Here is a 14,782-nt window from a genome sequence, read left to right on the forward strand (position 1 = left end):
ACACTGCAGAATTAGGCAGACCCCATGAGTTGCAACAAGAAAAGTTAAGAGCCCCAAATCAGCCCAGTGACTCTTCTGTGTCACCCTCCCCATCTGACCCACATGAATCAGCATCTCTGGTGCCACCTTTGTGGATGAGGACAGGGCAGCAGCCACTCACAGCCACCCACAGCAACTTGTCAACACCTTTCTGAGTCAGGTGCTCACCCTGTCTCTGTGACTTGCTGCCTACACACATGGCTTACCACACAGCATCTTTGTCCATGTGTCTCACTGAGGGCACCTGTCTGTAATGCCTGACAGTTACTCCAACAGACAAAACCTATGGAGTTGGTCCTGCTTATAGCCTGCCTACACCCACTATGCTTTATCTTCTGTCCATGAAATCCTGTGTAATCAGGCAAAATTTCCCTCTGGCTGGAAGCTAAAAGGCAATAATCCAGACCAGGAGTCATTGGTGAAAATTACATTAGGTGAACATATTTCTTCTCTTTCTGCCTTTTGTTTTTGTTTTTATTTTTGAGACAGAGTGTTGTATGTAGTACAGAATGGCCTGCTATCTCAGCTTCTCAGGTTCTAGGTTTATAGGTGTGTCACAAAACATGCACCTAATACATCCCTTCTGAGTAATCCTGGGCATCATCTGTAAGTCTCGACCACTCTGATATTCCCATGAATGATACAGGCCAAGATGAGACAGAACAGGACGGTCCACTCCATCCCTCTTAGAGTTGTCACTGACTCTGAGCCCAGGAATCCAAACAAAGAATACCCCACACAGTAGCCATGAGTATGTCAGACACATCTTCCTGCATGGAGAACCCTGGTGACCTCCCAGAGCCTGGTGACCCACATTACAAGTCATGGGTGAGATGAGTTCAGTGGACCTGACTGGGAAGACTCAAAAGAGGTCAATGAAGTATTCACTATCAGATGGCAGAGGCCCAAGAAGTCAATGGGTTCACACTAGGAGAGTGTTTAAGTGCTGCACACACACCCTGGGTATGAAGCAATTCCTACCAACCCTTGCCCCTGGATAGGTGCTTGGTAAAGGGAACACAGGGGCACTGGTCAGCTGAGGCATGTGGGGCACCAGGAACTTTTGTATGCCCCAAATAACATTTTCCCATTTGAAGGTTGAGAGGCCACTATTCTGTCCTAGGGGTTGACACACTCACAGATATCTGGCAGCATGAATGTATTATATTATTAATATACAAAATCCAGGAGCAGCTACAGCTACAAAAGCACTCAGGGAAAAGATCCATCTGCTCCTTTTTCAGCAGGTCCGCTACTACTTGGTGGGGGGCACTCCTCTGTATGGGTGACCTCCTCCTGTATAATGATGCTTTGCCTGGTAGAAGGCTACTCTGTGGGCATTGGTAGGGGCATTTGGAGTTAGTTCTCTCCTTCCATAATGAGGACTCTGAGGTTGAATTCTGGCCACCAGCTTGGAGGCAGGCACCTTTAACTGCTGAGTCATTTCACAGGCCCTGGCAAGGGAATTTGAGGACACACATCTCCACCAATTTCTTCTGACATGTCTATGAGTTACTCCCTCTCTGTAATATCAGCCTCTGACTTTGCAGAACTTACCAGTTTAATCTCAGGTTCCCTATGTCTCCTGAGGAGTCTCCCCTGAATGAGAAGAAGGAGAAGAAGGAGCCCACATCCAGAGTCCCTCATCCCTTACAGTCATGATTTTAAGCCTACACATTACACTCCCACTCAAACACAGCTGTTTCATTGGAACACACTGCAAACCTGGCACCACTGAAGTACCTATCCCCTATCTACTCCATTTCCATACTGCCTTACTTTCATGGCCAGCTCCTACACACATAAGGGTAAACAAGTTATCATTAGATAGACTACTTCTGGCTGAATTGGGGCATCAAGGTTCTTGGGACAATCTTGGGATGTAACAGGTTCTGCAGATCTCTGGCTCCATAGCTAGGGGCTGGTAATCCTGTAATAGTAACTGGTTAAAAGTCTGGCTAGAAATATTTTGGGTCTGTTGTTGAAGAAATCTAGGCAAGAGGTTTATGAGGCAGGGTGCAATTAGTAGGAACAAGAAAAGGAAGAAAAGAGGGGATAAGAAGGGTAGCATCCAGTTCCATATCTGACTATTAGTGATCCACTAGCTAGAAGTTATCAGGCTGTTTCTGGTTTTGAAGATCCATTTGAAGTCGTTGGAACTTATCTTTCACTACATCTGATTGGTTGACATAAAAACAATATTCTTCTCCAAGAAAGAGACAAAGACCACCTCTTTCTTCTGTTAGTAATGTAATCCTCTCTGATTTTGTAGTACTACAGTGGCCACTGAGTCTATTTGTCCCTGAAGAGTAAGGATAGTCTGAGCTACCTGTTGGAAATCCTGGATGAATTGTGAGGAAAGCCTATGGTAAATAGCTTGGGAACTAGTCAGTCCTGCTATTCCAGTGGCTACACCTGCATTTATGCCCAGGGCTGTTAGAAAGGGTATTACTTGAATTGCTCACTTGTCATGCCATGCTGCTATGAACTTGTCAATGGGAATTGGCAAGGGTTCTTCACCAGGTACCACCCCTAATTTAGGACACAGTATAGCTGGAGAATTTCTCTGCAGCTCCCTCCAAGTCCCGCCAGTCCCAGAACCCACTTAAAAAATAAACACACAGACCTTTAATTATTTAAACTGCTTGGCCATTAGCTCAGGCCTATCATTGTCTAGCTCTTACTCTTATATTTAGCCCATTTCTATTACTCTTTACTTTGCCATGTGGCTTGTGGCTTACTGGTACTATACCTCTTTCTTGTCCTGGCGGTGGCTCCAGTGGTTCCTCCTTTCCTTCCTCCTTCCTCAATTCTTTTCTCTGTTAGTCCCACCTATACTTCCTGTCTGGCTATTGGCCAGTCAGTGTTTATTTATATAAAGCGATATCCATAGCACTTCCCCTTTTCTTCTTTTTTAAAGAGGAAGATTTTAACTTTAACATAGTAAAATTACATATAACAAAACAATTATCGAGCAAGAATTACAGTTACAATATTAAAGAAGATATCCTATCTATTTTATATTTGTGAGTTTAAGGTTTTATATCTAACTTATCTTCTATCATAACTAAGGAAGATTGTAAATATCTAGTCTTCAACCACATCAAAGACCTCAGAAGGATATAATACTACCTGAGAAATGGGAGAAGAATGTAAGCAACTTTTGGGAGTATTGTAGGGTAGACAGAGACAGCTGATAGCCTGGACAGTCATCCAAAGTTCTCTTGTAAAGTTGGGGCATCTTTTTTTAGCCCACAGGACTAGAGTCTCTTAGTCATTTTTTTTCTGTGTCCTGTAGAATGTCTGGCAGTTTTCTCTGCAAAGCAGGAACCTGAAGGACCATTTTGTCAAGCAAAGTTCATTGTTCACCTTTCTGTGGGTCCTGCATGTCTAGTTGATCAAGCAGTCCAGGCAAGAACAGTTTCTTGTCCAAATGGCTATTTTTGCCAAGGTGAAGATAAAATCCATATGGAGTGTCTTTTGATGCCCATCTTCCTCTCTGAAGTAAATTGGTGCTGCCAGGAGCAGACATGTCTCACTGTCCAGAAAGTCTAAATTTTTAAATATTTTAAATGCCATATTCTGTAGGTCTTTGAAGTGTTTGAAGATTACCTATCTATCTGAAATATATCTATGTATGCCTAGAAGACTTAACCAACATGGCTACAAATATGATTATCATAGATGACTAATTATTAATCTATTTTTAATTATCCATTACAATTTTAAATGAGTTACATAAACATAATACCTTAAACAAGAATAGAAATATATATACAGTATAACAAAATTAAGTTTAAACTTGTATCAATAAACTAAAATCTATACCAATGTAAAACATTTTAAATGTAAACTATAATCTATACCAAATGTAAAACACTTTAAACAAGTTGTTCTTTAATAGTAGGTTCATTAATCTACCCTTTTATCTTATCATATCTATATCCTGTATATCTATATCCTATCCCCCTTTCTTCTTTAGAAAGAGATTGTATTTATAATCAACCTGTTTTAAATAAAAACATTGGTTTTTCTCTGTCCCATACCAGAGGGCTCTTTTGATAGGGGACAAAAGAATCTTTTAACCTTTTATTTTAGGTATATGTCTGGGTTTAGAGGGGGAGTGAGCCAATTCCATCTCTAAAGCCAGCTTGGAATATTTGGGAATTTGGGCATAACATCTCTTACTACTTCCTGCTGGAGGGGGGGCGCTGTATCTTATGGGGACCAAGAAAATTTTAGGCTTATGGGGTAGTGTGAGGCTGTTGCCTTGAAACCGTTTTGGATGTTAGATCATCTGGGCCATGGTGTTATTGGAGACCTTTCAGGGGTTCTTGCCTGGTCAAACCTGATGTATCTTAATCTGGAACAAATCCTCTTACATTTAGCCCATTTCTACTAATCTTTACTTTGCCATGTGGCTTGTGGCTTACTGGTACTTAACATCTTTCTTGTCCTGGTGGTGGCTCCAGTGGTCCCTCCTTTCCTTGCTCCTTCCTCAAGTCTCCTCTCTGTTAGTCCTGCCTATACTTCCTGTCTGGCTATTGGCCAATCAGTGTTTATTTATATAGAGTGATATCCATTGCAAAACAGAAACACCAGGACAAAAGTCCCAGACCACCTAGCAGGTAAGAAGTGATAAATTTGAGTATCACAGAGAATAGAGGCATTGTGAATGTTTGGACATAGGGCCTGGGTGATAGTACCAAAGATAATGGTATTATTGCAGTCTACAGAATCCAGGGTACCCGCAAAGCATGTTCCTGAGGAGTTAAAACAGTCAGTAATGCCAAAGAGGGGAATGTGAAAGAGATAAGGGGTAGTAGTGACATTTGGCTTGGAGCAATTAACAAGTGGTAAGGTGAGAGGATCTAATAGGACAATGGGTTAGGCCACAAATGGTGGATGAGAGTTTGACCATGGAGGGACACACAACCAGCATTCTCCAAAGTGGTCAAGCTGAGCATCATTCAATAGCTGATACATAGTAGTTAGGGTCTGAAATAACAGATGGTGTGAGAAGGAGGTAAGATCAACATCATCAAAAAGGGTGATATTAAGGATATAAAAACCTTTGAGGAGCTTTGGGCCACTTCTTCTACTGTGTCTATACCTAGGGGTTGAGAGAGACAAATATGTACCTTGTATTTTGAGCATATCTGGTGGTCGGGTTTGATAAATACTACAGTAAATTTTATCAATGACTCCTATTTCCCTCCTGAGGTGCTATGCATCCTTAATTAGGATGTAAAAGATTCTCCATTCTTCATAAAAGGAAGAGTGTTTTCCTGGATATGCATTATGTCTCCAGCAGTCTCCAGAGCCTACCACATGAGTGGTCTGGTTGAACTGTTGGGCATGTGTCTCCTGAATCTCAAACCTCCATACACAGAGTTTGGTAGCAATATGGGTGACTGAGAAGAATTATAAGGAGAAGAGGTAGGGCATGAACCAATAGGGTAGGGCTCGAGTCTTGACAGGTTTATGAGATCTCATTCTTCTGATACCAGAGGTAGGCTGGTAGTCTGAATATAGTTTTAGGGATTGCTCCTTTGCTAGTTGACAGACATGGGTAAGAGCTATAAATAAGCCTGCTAATTTGTGAGGTGGGCTGGAAGGCCTTGTGTTTCAACCACTATGGTGTCTGAAACAACAGTATATCCCACTTCATGTACTCCTTCATATAGGAAGGAGCTGCCATCTGTATACCATGTGTAAGTGGCCTGAGATATTGCTTTTACCTGTTTATGTATCAGATAAGGTAATAAGTCTTTTAGTGTATTGGTGTATGAGTGTTGTGGGGAGTATTCTTGGACTGGTTGGGGGAGAAGATTTGAAATGTTAAGAGGTAGACATGGTTGAAAAGTCAGTGTTGTGTCCTCTACCAATGCTACCTGAAGGGAGAAAACTTGGGAGGGAGGTAATGTTTGAAGACCTTTGTACGGTAAAAGGTGTGACAGGTGGTGAGGAGAAAGGATAGTAATGGGGGACCTAAATGTTAACTTCATAAGGAGATGCTTTCCATCTGGGATCTCAGGATAAAGGTTCGTATATTGTAAGAGGGCCTTTGTAAGTTGGTTGAGGAATTGAGATGGGTTTTCATTTTTTCCCTGGATGACCTCTTGGACTTTTTAATAATTTACCTACTGCCTTAAGGGTAGCCTTGTAGAGATCAGCTGGGGGGAAAATTATAAATTGATTCCTAGCTAGGATGTCTCCTGGGTTATTGTAATCCATTCAGGGTTCTGCCCTAGCCCCCACTGGGTAAGTGTTATCCTTTTAATGGAGTTCATCTTTATGGGCCCTAGCCTGATCCCAGACTCATCTACTCTTTTCTGGGAGGAGATTGTTGATAAGGATCATATAAACATAGTGAAAGGTAAGGTCACAGCATTGGCTAATGTACTGGAATTCTTTAATAAAAGTGGAAAAATTGGCAATATAAGACCCTAATCTTTTTTCTACTTGGGAGAGGTCAGATAATAAGAAGGGGACATTTACCCTGACTAAACCATCCACCCCAGCAAATTCTTGCAAAGGGAGACCTGGGGCTGGGTTAGATCGAGGAGGTACAGGAGGTCCCACGGCAGTGCAGGGATCAGTAGTGGGAGGACTAGGGGCTGTTGGTGGGCTGAAAGTGGGTGCCAGTGAGAGTTGACCTGGTGGATGACCTGTCACTGAGGAGGGAGAAGGGGAAACTGAAGGGACCAAAGTGGGAGCTGTGGGCTTTGGTCTATAAGGCGGAGGCTCATTAGCTAGATCAAAGGAAATAGATTCATCCTGTTCTGACTTCAGAGATAGCAGGAGCTGTGTAGGGGAACAGGAGGCAAAGAGAGAAGGCTTGGAGTAAAGGTAAGAGAAATCTTTAACATAGAGGGACTCTTTCCATTTCCCTGATTGCTCACAGTAGTTGTAAAGGTCCTGAATAATATTGGGATCAAGTGTAGCATGAATCTTATAAGTTCTTATTAATAAAGTCAAACCTGAGACCAGTTATTGGGGTGAACACTGGAAGATCAGAGCCAGAACAAGCCACAGCTATCTCACCTTGCCAATTCCTCAGCTGGTCTTGTTTCCTCAGACTGGAAGCTTCTGTGTCCTCATCCCAATGGCGCTCAGCTAAACTGCTGCTAGAAGCCTGAAAGCTTAACCAGACAAATGCTTAACCAGCCAAATGCTTCTAGTTTCTGGTCTCCACACCTTATATATCTTTCTGTTTTTGCCATCACTCCCTGGGATTAAAGACTCACTTCTTGGGATTAAAGGCATGTGTCACCATGCTTGGCTGTTTCCAATGTGGCCTTGAACTCACAGAAGTCCAGAGGGATTTGTCTCTGGAATGCTAGGATTAAAGGCATGAGTGCCACCATTTTCTAGCCTCTGTATCTAGTGGCTGTTTGTTCTCTGACCCCAGATAAATTTATTAGGGTACACAATATTTGGGGGAATACAATACCACCACAATCAAGTGTGCCATTATGCAGCCATTTAGATTGGTTATCTAAGGAATATTGAGGCCAAACTTTATTGCAAAGATGAACAAGTTTAGGGTCTTTCAAATCGGCCACCAGGTATAAAGGCTTGAGATTTTCTAAGAGGCATCCCAAGGGGGAATAGGAAGGTATGGAGTACAAAGTTCCCATGGGTGAAAGGTTAAGGAAAAGGTCACTTCAGCCTGTAGTCATGGGCATCCCCTGGACTCAAGGAGGACTGAATAAGGACCAAGTCATTCAGAGGGTCAGGTGTAACAAGCTTCGCCTACCTAAGCCAATGGAGAAACTTGGGTGACTGGTAGTAGGGCTTCTGTAGAAGCAAGAGGGCAAGAGAAAACCAAGCTCTAGGGGAAGAGTCTCATCCAGAGGAAAGAGCTGGAAAAAGGAGACTTTTGTGGTTCTTTTTTATTGGGAAGACAGGGGAAAGCACAGGAAGGGATGCAATCTGCTGGGATTAAAGGTATATACATCCACTGCCTGTCTAGGGTTGGAGTTTCTTTATTCTCCAAAGCCAGGAATGTTGCTTACATCCCAGCCCCTTTTGAGTGGGGCTGTGCATGTCTCTGGCCCACACACAGGGGAAAGAAATGTTCCTTTTGTTCTCTTTCCCCTAATACGCAGGTTCTGTACTCTTCAGACCTCCTTACACTGGAGTGGCTTTTTTGTATGGGGTGTCACAAACATATTCTGAGAGAGCTCAGAATGTGACTATTAAGGTGATCATAGGATCTACGCGGACCCTTCCCGATAGGTGCTGGCTATTTCATTTAGACACTGCAACTCAAGCACTTCTTAAGCCACATCCCCTATTCAATCCACCTCTATAATTGCCTTCCCTCTGGCTTTCCAGACCCCAATAATCTCTGGACCATGGCCTAGCACTGTAGAACTTCCTCCTTAGTTCTTTTTTTTTTTTTGATAAAAACTGCTTTTACTATTGCTATAACAGTCCCCCAGGCAACAGCAAACAATGGAAATGTTTATTGTAGGACCAGATATTACTTCCTGAGAAGCTGATTCCTATAAGGCAGCTGGTCTTTACAATTCTTCTTAGGATTAGAGTTACAAGAAGTCAATCATTTCTACCCCCTTAAAGGAGGAGAGGTAAGTGCAGGCAAAAGGAACTGTTTTAGCTAAGTTTGTAATACTCTCTAGTGTCAGAGCCTATGGACATAGTAAAGCTTTTACTTTGCTTTTATATCTTCAGACCCTTCGGTATCCTTGACTTACTGATTCTTCTACCTTTGTGAACGGCTCATTCCAGTATTTACTAGGTGACCTGTATTACTAGTCCCAAATGCGGGCATTGCCTGTGGTGCTTCTGTTTGACCTTAAATCTATTCATACTCCCTTGGGCCTCTAAACATCTTTGACAATTCTTAGTTCTGGCCTAGATCACTCTGCTGAGCCCCACTAGTCCCTATTTCCATCCATGTAGAAATACCCTCAGATGTCTTCAACTTGCTAAACTGAATGTGTCATTTTCATTACCACAGCCCTCTCACTCCCATCCCCTCTAAAAGCAGTCTCTAATGTTATCTAGGAACTTAGGTCAAAACTACAAACCGTATTCTGCTTCAGCCTGTGTTGAGATTACAGGTGTGAACCACCATACCTGGCTTGTATAAAGGATGCTAAGTGCAATCATGTTGAATTGTTTAATGAAATGGAATTAAAAAGAAATCCAGAAAAACCTTTACGTTTGAACGTATTTCGTTCTTACAAAACTGCTAATAGTAACTTTGCATGTTTAATGTACTACTGCTATCTGTAGTTAATGAGAAGTTAGGAATTACTATGCTTTACTAGCTGGGTCGCAGCAGTATCAACCACAGAACTCTCAGGTTTTCATAGAGAAAGCAGAAACTAAAGAAAAATGACAACTGTGTCCGGTTTGATTACAAATAAGAAAAGGATCACCACGTGGCTACATCTCTTCATTCTCATGAATCTCCCCAACTCCCAGATCCTCTTGACCCTTTTTAAGTATGAATAACTGTAGCAGGAATCTTAGAGAGTCTTATTAATAAAACAAACCTAGAGCCAAATATTTGGGTGAAGCTGGAAGATCAGAGAGACAGAACAAGCCACAGCTAACCTCACCTGGCCAACTTCTCAGCTGGTCTTGTTTCCTCAGACTGGAAGCCTCTGTGTCCTCATATCCAAATGGCTCTCAGCTGAACTGAAATCCTGAAAGCTTAACCAGCCAAGTGCTTCTAGTTTCTGGTCCTCACGCCTTATAAACCTTTCTGCTTTCTACCACCACTCCCTGGGATTAAAGGCATGAGTCACCATGCCTGGCATTTTCCAATGCAGCCTTGAACTCACAGAGATCCAGAGGGATTTCTGTCTCTGGAATGCTAGGATTAAAGGCGTGTGCTAACATTTTCTGGCCTAAGTATCTTGTGGCTTTTCTGTTCTCTGACCCCAGATAAGTTTATTAAGGTACACAATATTTTGGGGAACACAATACCACCACAAATAACCATAGTTGGTTAGGTCAAAACCTGACGTTGATTTGGTCAAAAACGTCCTTCAAAGATGTTGATTATAATTCAAAGAGATACAAAACTTAGCACCACCTCTGTAATATTAAAATAAAAACAAAACAAAAACCAACCAAACGACTTGATGTTTTAAAAACCCAAAATACGCATAGCTGCCTGAAGAGGAGATCTTGATCCTTTCACTAAACCTATTCTTCTCATATCCACAGGAGGCCATCTGGACAGAAGTCAAAATGAATCCATTACTCATTTCCTCTGCGGCTCTTCTTGTGGCTTTTCTTAGACCTTTCAGGAGACTTGGAGTGACTCCTATGTCTGTGACTACGGTGGTGACCTGGGGATTTAGAGCGGGATCTGTGTCGTCTGTCTCGGGACCTGCTTCGATGGCGTCGTGGACTCTTGCTCCTATGCCTTTCTCGGCGTGGAGAAGGGCTTCTTCTTTTGGGGGATCTACTTCGCCTCCTGGGAGACCGACTCCGACTCCTCCTGTAGCGCAGTGCAGGAGAACGCCGTGGCTTGTCCAGGTCTCGGTAGCTTCTTCGTCGTCGATGGTCAGGTGATGGGACTCTTTCCAGCTTCTCATCTTCTTCTTCACTTTTCCTCTTCACTGGATTCCACATCATCCATGTCCTCTTCTAGAGCACTAACTCGGGGCTCCAGTTGTTCAGCTTCCTCCAGCACATAGCGTTTCTGTAGCCGGGGCAAAATGATATCACAGACTCTCTCACTGTGCAGAAGTTCATCAATGAACTCATCTACGTGCATCAGTTCAAACTCCCCATTCCGGTTCTGGCTCTTGATTTTTCGATAGTCATTGTACAAAGGCTCCAAGTACTTGTAGCAATCCATTGCAGTTCCTGTCAGCCTCATGTAAAGTGCCCCCAACATCCGGACATACTTGAAATCTTCATTTCTTATGAACTCAACAATGATATCCTTCTCAGGTTGAATCTGAAGCATCTTCAAGGTTAAACACAGAAAAGGAGTTGGCTTTATGTTTCCACCGTAGACACCACCCACAAACCTTAACTCCATGGCTTTGTCGACTACAAGTTCAGCCGTAAGTCCAAAGCACTCTTCTTTCCAGTACTTTGATTCATAGATCCGCGTGCGAATGATCTTCTCCACCAGATACTGAGGGTTGGTGCCATGGATGCTGTGGGCATCCTTGACCTTATGGTTCGCCATCTTAGAAGGCTTTCGATTCAATTTCCGTTGGCTTCTTCAATACAAACCTTTACACTCAGGTTTTAAAAAAAGACGTCCAGAGGCGGAGGAAACCTTTCTAAGACCTGAAGGCCACCAGCTTGGAACCAGAAATTGCAGCGCTGAACCCTTTGCCTGGACTACAGGAGACTGGTCTCAGAGATGGGGGAAGCACATCAGGAGCCCTCGGTGGGCTTGGCGAGGCAGTTGAGAAAGCCAATCGGAACCAAGCTGTGGGCGGGGTCACGGCTGGTGGTGCTAAACGTTTTCTCCTCTGACTTCTAGTCCAGCTCTGGTGGGCCTGTGCTTGCAGTCCCCGGTGTGGCTGGCAGAACCGGGAGGGGTCTAGCTCCAAAGGGCCAGCACTGTGCAGCTGCTCCCCAGTGCCTGGACTAGAAGCGGTGGGAAGCCCGGAAATCGGCCAGCCCAGGCAATCTAAGGCATGGTGAGTGCGGCTCCAGGCCCGCTGGGAGTTCTCCACAGACTCACGGATTTCCATGTTCTGCACACATGCACCAAGAGCCCATTCAGTGGCGGGCACTCCGTCCTTAGTTCTTTTGTGTTTTTCCTAGCGTGGCACAGCCATGCCTTTTCCAGCCTCCTCTAATAATTCAAACTTCCTACTGTTACACTGTAGCAGCTCCAATGCATTCCTGCCCAGTCTCTTGTCCCAGCCATTAATGGCAGCAATTCTCCCTACTCTCAGTAGTTTCTCCATGTATCCTGGGCTTCCTGTTGCTTCTTCTTGATAGAAGACTTTTTCACAGCTCAGCTGGTGTGCTGGTTAGAATGTGAATGACCCCTATAGACTCATATATTTGAGTGTTTGGTTCCCGGTTGGTGGACTCTTTAGGAGGCATGGTCTTTTTGGAGAAGGTATTTCAATGGGGATGGGGTTTAAGGTTTCAAAAACCCATGCCAGGCCCAGTCTAACTCTCTGGCTCCTGCTGGTGGATCAGGGTGCAATCTCTCAGCTGCAGCAAGAGCCCACAGCACCATGCCTGCCTGCTGCCATGCTGCCCACCAGGATAGTGGCCGTGGACTCATCCTTTGAAAACTGTAAGGAGGCTCCGAATTAAATGATTTCTACTACAAGATGTCTTCTTGGTCATGGTGTCTCTTCACAGAACTAGAACAATAACTAAGACAGCTGGGGGAGGGGTGGAACCCATGTGCTTTGTTATTCACTGCACCTTCATTCAGAGACCCTCTGCTGGTAATTTCCAAGGCCATAGCAGACATGTGAAATAAAGATGCTGAGGTGCATTTCTATGGAAGGAAGTATGGAGTGAACAGGAGCAAGTGGAAGCAGGGAACAGAGGCTCAATTTTCATTGAAACATCTGCAATGAGATGCTCCTTCACACCCATTCAATACAATCAGCCTCAGGAGCCATAATGCCAAGTGGTCGAAAAGATATGAAGACACTGGCACCCTCACACTTGTCTGGAGGAGATGCAAAATGACAGTCATGGAAGACAGTTTGGCATTTGCATTAAAAGTTAAACACGCATATGTTAAAAGATTCAGCAGTTCTTCGCTGATGTCTTTAGCCCATTGAAAAGAAAATACTGCTCTCAAAAACCTGTGTTTGAGATGTTCACAAGGACTTGATAGAGAGTAGTAGTTCAATTAGATCACTTAGGTGGTCCTGAACTGGGCAGTGGGTAAAATGTGTTGCCTGCATATAAGGAATGACACTGTAAAACAAGAGACAACAGGCTTGAATAGCTTGTACCTAGTAGTAGGATGAGATACAAATGATTCCTTTTCTGTGATAGGAGGACCAGGGCTCTGATGTTTTTAAATTCTGTGGAGTTTCCAAACTGTTCCATCAGAAAGTAGTCAAGTGGTTGTAGGGAGCAGAGACCAGAGACATAAAGGATCAAAAGCTGAATTTTCCAATGAAATCATTATTCTCATCCTTGAAGATGCTTGTTGCTTATCTCTTACCCTTATGCAAATTAACCAAGTTATGATGTTAAAAGAATATTTAACTGACAACAAATTTTCCAATGGTAAGGGCTACTGAGAGTATAAAACCTCCTTGGTGAAGTGTCCTGTTCATCCTCAGAAATGCATACCTCCACAGAAGTGTGTTTATAGCAGGAGATCAGTAATGCCTTCAGGCTCCCCTGGAAGTAAGGGTCACATTTCATCTTTACTCCTAGGAAGGGCTCTTCTCTCTACCAAGCCAGAGACTGGCTAAAAATCCTCATGTCTCTCCTGCCCCCTGGTGTTTCAAAAGGGCACTGCAGGAATCATCACTGATGATGGTTGATTGGTTTAAAACAGCAATGAAAGGACTGGGAGGGTACTTGTTTTCCTGGGTCAGGGAGTAGTTGCACATCCTTTTAATCTCAGGTCTATGTAGAAGGACTGGGTGATGTTTCAGACAATGCTGGTTGTGAAGTGAACTTTAGGACAATCAGTATAATATAGTGCAACCTTTCTCAAGTTAGATAAATAAATAAATAAATACATACATACATAAATACATAAATACATAAATATAAATACATAAATATAAATACACAAATAAATAAATACATAAATAAATACATAAATAAATAAATACATAATAACATAAAGCATGCTCTTCTGCCTGGATACTTGTTACTGTGCTCACATGGGGATGATTACAGAAGGAGGGAGCACAGGCTGGTGTGGAAGGAGCTTGAGTTCTAATCCCACAGTAGGTTCTGAGCTGCAACATCCAGACATGTTTCACAGCAACTGTACAAGAACTAGGCAGGGAGGCACTGGCTCATTCTTCCAGTAAGAGAACAGAAGATTTCAACGTCCTCATTGAGTGTGTGCACCCTGAAAATCTTGTAGTGTTCACTGTGTGACCAGTATGAACCTGTTCCCACTTCCCCATGCTGAAGAGTAACAGCCAGAGGAGCCATCCCACCTCCTCACATGATTTTACAGACAATGGGAACCATTAGGTACAATTTGTGGCCAAAGAGAACATTAACCTATGTGAGGCAGAGGGGCATGAATTGTGTCCGTTGAGAACCTCAGTAGTTCCCAGGAACAAGGCACTTTCCCGTGCCTTCTTATCCTCACACTGGTGGAGTTCACAAGGTGAACAGAGAGTCAGCAGGTCAGGACAGGGTGAGAGAGCACTCACTGTGCAGACAGTTTCAGGGAAGATGGAGATGAGAATGGGCATCTGATTCTTCCCACACTACCTGATGTCACAGTGGAAGAGTCTTCGAGACACAGGCGACGTGACATGTCAAGCACACTTGTGGCACAGGCAAATAATTCCATTTCTGTGACAGCATACACAGAGATTTAAAATGTCTAAATTGTGGTCCTTTTCTTACCCCAGAACCAGAAAGCAGCTAGGGGGTTGCCAGGAAAAGTGGTTCAGGACAATAGCCAGTGTAAAGGGCTGAGAAGGAACTGTTTTGAGTGACAGAAACATCCTCACACTTCAATTGGACATGGTTACAATGTCTCATATATTTGCTCAAAACGACAAAGGTATTCATATAAATGGCTGGATTTGATCATCGGTGGATCATT

The 14,782-nt window shown here is 43.4% G+C and overlaps 1 pseudogene; it reads right to left on the bottom strand.

Moving 5' to 3' along the window:
• Positions 1-10,158: 10,158 nt before the first annotated feature.
• On the bottom strand, positions 10,159-11,365 carry LOC131911824 (pre-mRNA-splicing factor 38A-like; annotated as a pseudogene).
• Positions 11,366-14,782: the final 3,417 nt, after the last annotated feature.

This window comes from Peromyscus eremicus, chromosome 5 (genome assembly GCF_949786415.1).
Source record: "Peromyscus eremicus chromosome 5, PerEre_H2_v1, whole genome shotgun sequence".
Taxonomy (NCBI): domain Eukaryota; kingdom Metazoa; phylum Chordata; class Mammalia; order Rodentia; family Cricetidae; genus Peromyscus; species Peromyscus eremicus.